This window comes from Teleopsis dalmanni, chromosome 1, assembly GCF_002237135.1.
Source record: "Teleopsis dalmanni isolate 2A chromosome 1, ASM223713v2, whole genome shotgun sequence".
In the NCBI taxonomy this organism is placed as follows: Eukaryota; Metazoa; Arthropoda; class Insecta; order Diptera; family Diopsidae; genus Teleopsis; species Teleopsis dalmanni.
Genome location: NC_051846.1, coordinates 129,872,222 through 129,877,014, shown reverse-complemented (window position 1 = coordinate 129,877,014; position 4,793 = coordinate 129,872,222). Strand labels below are relative to the sequence as shown.

The 4,793-nt window shown below is 34.8% G+C and overlaps 1 pseudogene; it reads right to left on the bottom strand.

Moving 5' to 3' along the window:
- The window catches only part of LOC119666098, a 10,987-nt pseudogene extending 6,844 nt beyond the window's left edge, over positions 1 to 4,143 (bottom strand).
- Between the last annotated feature and the right edge of the window lie 650 nt (positions 4,144 to 4,793).

The following is a 4,793-nucleotide window of genomic DNA, read 5'->3' as shown; positions in this document are numbered from 1 at the left end:
ATATTTTTTTTTTTTTTTTTTTTTTTGAGATCCATTTATTTTATTAGAATCTGTCAGGTATGAATGACAATAAGTAATAATGTATAATTATAAATCGTAATAATAATTATTACCATCTAAAAAAAAGAAAGACACGTATGGACTATGCCCAGTGACATATCCATATATATTTAAAGTAACAGTGTGTGATTTACATATACATATCTAAAATATCTCTAGATGTTTTCCTTTTTAGCCTTGTAAAAGTGTTTGAAGGGGACATCAGGTGTGTCACCAGCGGGTTTGGGTGCATATATATGCGATGAGCGTAATTCTTTAAAATACTGGCTATTTCTTCCTTGATTGTCCGAACATGTAGTTGTTTATGTAGCTGTTCATTCGTTATATACCAGGGTGCATTTGTGAGTCTGCTGCAGTACCCAGGTTTGAGTCTGCTGCAGTACCCCATAACTGGGTCCCATAACTCCATATAGGTTTTAGTACAGATTTGTATATGAGCAGCTTATTGTCGAGTGACAGTTTGGAGTTTCGGCTGAGGAACCAAAATAAGTTTCGTAATTTAAGACCCAGGGCCTTACGCTTTTTGAATATGTGTGATTTCCAGGTTAGCTTACTATCTAGATGTATTCCCAAGTATTTTGTTTCTAAAGCTTGTAATTCAGTATTGTTTATTAAAACAGGCGGGCACGTAGATCGTTTTGTAGTAAATGTTACTTGGACAGATTTTGATTCATTAGGTTTGAGACGCCAGTTTTTCATCCAGAGAGCAACATTGTTGAGGCAGGTTTGAAGCTTGGTGGAAGCTCGGATTGGGTCACTGTCAACTGATAAAATAGCTGTGTCGTCTGTAAATGTACCGATAACACTCTCATCGGTAAGGGGAAGATCCGCAGTAAAAGATAAAGCATTGGTCCCATTATGCTACCTTGAGGTACTCCTGCTCCTATATCATAAAGTACTGTAGTTTCATTTCCATGCTTAATGAAAAAGTGTCTTGCCGAGAGGTATGATTTTATAAATATGAAAAAACTTAGGGGTAGATTCAGTTTTAGTTTGAAAAGAAGGCCTTCATGTCATACTCGATCAAAAGCTTGTGAAATATCTATAAATTGATGGTCAGGGATGGGTCTGTTTTGTTGGATAATCGGTGTAAGGCGCTTTAGAAACAGGATTTCCATAACTTTCGACAGGATTGGAAGTAGGCTTATTGGGCGATATGATTTGACGTCTTCTGGGCTTTTCCCTGGTTTCGGTATCATGGAAATTTCCACTATCTTCCACTGTGGCGGAATAAATCCCCTTATTATAACAGCGTTAAATAGATGAGTCAGAAATACAAATCCTTTTGGTGGAAGCTGCTACAAGGCCATGCCTGTGATTAAATCGTATCCTGGAGCTTTTTCTACTTTTAACTTTGTTATTATATCCCTAACTTCATTAATAGTATATCTTTTAATTGGAAGTTCCAATTGATAAGGCTCTTGTAGAAAATTTATCCTTTGTTTCTTGATATCAGGCATATTTTCGTTATCATTTGGTTTAAAGACCTGATCCAAATGTAACGCGAATGTTTCCGCTTTTTCAATATCGCTTTTTGCCCATGAGTTGTCTATTTTGCGTATAGGTGGTTGATAAGCAATCGGTCTGTTATTCTTTTTTATGACTTTCCAAAGGGAATAATTTGTATCACATGAAGCACTTAGGTTTTGGAGGTATAGGGACGTGCGATTATTGTTATACTTTAAAAGTAGGATATTAACGAGTTTACATAATTTGTTTAAGCGAGTTTTAACGGTAGGGCATCTCGTCTTTTGCCAACGTTTTCTCATCCTACGCTTTTCTTTGATCAGGTATCTAATGTTAAATGGATAATATTGCTTAACACTTTTAGGAAACGGCGGAGTTGATTCCCATGCAGACATTTGGACACAAGAGTTGAAATGCTCTACTGCTTCAGTTACATCAGATTCAGTTTTCAACTAACAAGAGTTGAAATGCTCTACTGCTTCAGTTACATCAGATTCAGTTTTCAACCTAACTTCGGTATTTAGACCAATTGTAATTAGTTGACGATAACTGTTCCAGTCAGTATTTTTGTTATGAAGAATACACTTTTCCATAATTTCACAGCAGTCATTGAGAGTGATTATTATTGGCGAGTGGTCAGATGACAAGTCGAAATTGGACTTACAGGTAGTTATTTCGATACGTACCACCTTTGAAACCGCAAAATGAATTAAGTCAGGTATTTTTCTTCTATCCGTTGGCCAGTATGTGGGTTCACCTGTTGAGATTGAGTGTAGATTGAGTACATTTATTGCTTCGAAAAGTTGTCGTCCTTTTGGAGATATTAGGCGGGAACCCCATTTTAAGTGTTTAGCATTAAAATCTCCGCCTACTAGGAACCTAGATTCAAGCAGCTGAAAAATTGATATGTACATATCCTTCGAGATACTGTGGCGCGGTGGGCTGTAGAGTGATGAGAAAGTCATGTCGCCTTCTTTAGTTTGTACTACAATGTTTGTTGCCTGAATTTCATTCGTGCAATATGGTTTTACTTCATAATGTTTTATCGATTTCCTTATGAGGACCGCAGAGCCTCCATTTCCTTTACCACTGGGATGCATTGTGTGATAAAGTTCATAGTTCGGAATTTTAAAGAAACTACGCGTCGTAAAATGGGTTTCTGATATCATCATTATGTCGACATGGTTTATTTTTAAGAATGCTTTTATTTCGACAGCATGTTTTGATAGACCATTAGCGTTCCATATGACTACTACTAAATCAAGAATTTTGTTTAGTAGTCAAGTTGATCAGTTAATTTGTCATTACTACGATTTGTTGCATCATTTGCTTCAATAGCGATGTCATCTCACGGAATTCTTCCACAAAATTATTTGGAATTGGTGATAGCTTCTCCTCTATTGCGCTACTGGTGTCTGACTTCACTATTTGTGCGAATGTTTGAGATGAATGAGAATTCGTGATGTGATTTTTGTTTAGAGAAGGAAGAGGATTTTCTTGAATTTGCACTTCTGGCGCCCTAGACCTTAATTGGGGATACATTTTTTTTTGCAGATTTTTGTATATTTGACATCCTTTGTAGTTGGCCGGATGATTTCCCTCACATGAAACACATTTGACATCATTTGATCTGCTTTTCCTATCGCGATTTACAGATGCATAGTTTCCAGCGCACTTGATGCATTTGGGTTTGCGGTGGCAGTATCCTTTCGTGTGCCCATACTGCTGACAGTTTGCACATTGAGAAATTTCACGTTTCGGGTGAGGTGGTTCGAATGTAACTGTAGTATATAAGAGTTTCTTAACCAAATAGATATCCTTATTGTTTAGGTTTGGTACAAGTTCAATAATAAACATGGGAAGGGGTTCTCCTGAACCTCTGCGCTTAATGTTCCAAACGTTTACAGCAGTATGTTCTCGCTCCAACAGTGCATTTTTGATTTCATCAATATCGGTTGAATGATGCAAATTTTTTAATATAACCCTAAAGCTTCTCTCGGTTTTTGGTTTGTAAGTGAAAAATTCAGTGTTTTTAAGTTCCAACTGTTTTACAATGCTTACGTAAGAGTCAGATGTAGAAGGTTGAACTCTTACTTGACTTGGATTTAGCACTTTTAAGTTGTATTGATTAGCCGCATGTTCGTTTAATACATCTATTAGAGGCTTGATGCAATGTACCTTATCAATAAATATAGGTAGAGGTTTCAGTATTTTTGGAACCGTATCATTATTTTTTAACAATTCTTCAGTTTCTTCAGAGTCATCTACCTGAAGATCTGCGTAATGGTTTGGTTTGACGGGTTCATTTAGCCAGTATGAGTCTAGTTTGGTTTGTTTTTGACTTACTTGATAATTTTTATTTGGGCTATCGCGTTGGCGTTTACGATTATTAACTACTGTCCAAGTGTCGTTGACAGAGGTAGCGTTTCTGGTGGCTAAAGCTTGATTCGAACCTTTGTCTTGGTGGAGGTTATTTTTTTCATCATTATATAATTTTTGAAGCTGTTGTTGAAGTTGTAGAATTTGTTGTTGTATATTTTTCACCTGAACTGATTTAGCTGTTTTACCTTTTAGTTGACCCGAAGTCGCATTGCTTGGTGCCGGTACCGTGTTCATGTTAGTTTCTCTGCGTGTATTGATTTGTATTGTTTCGTGTTGGTTTGGGGAACTATGTTTTAACTTTTCGTTTTTATTATTTATTAATTTAATTTTATTAGCGATGGCAATTTCGCTAGCTATTTTTGTTATACTTGATTCAATTTTTGAATTTTCTAAAAGTTTGTTTGGGGAATGATTTATTATATTAGTGTCATCTGTGTTCAGTGTTATGTAGCCATTTAGGCCATTTTCACTTATTAAAGATTGTCGACGTAAAAAAAACTCCGCAATCGCTCATACAACGGATTTAGAATATTAAACAGTTAGTTTGTTTAATTATATTTTAATTTTTTTTTTTTTTCTAAAATTTAAATTTATTAATAAGTAAATTTATTTATTTTTATATAAGTTTATTTTATTTTAATAAGAGAAAAGTTAATAAAAATTTTTTTTTTACGTATATATACTTAGTATTTAATACTTGAGAGTTACACTGTGGCAACACCAAATTATAATTTCTTACTTTAGATCATATGCTGTCTCTATCAGCTGTTTTGAGCAAAACTCAATTTTGTTTTGATTTTGTTATTTTTTGTAAATTTAAAATTTAATTTGTTTAACAAAAATTTTTTATATTTACAAAAGACTGATTAACACCGTCCACTAGC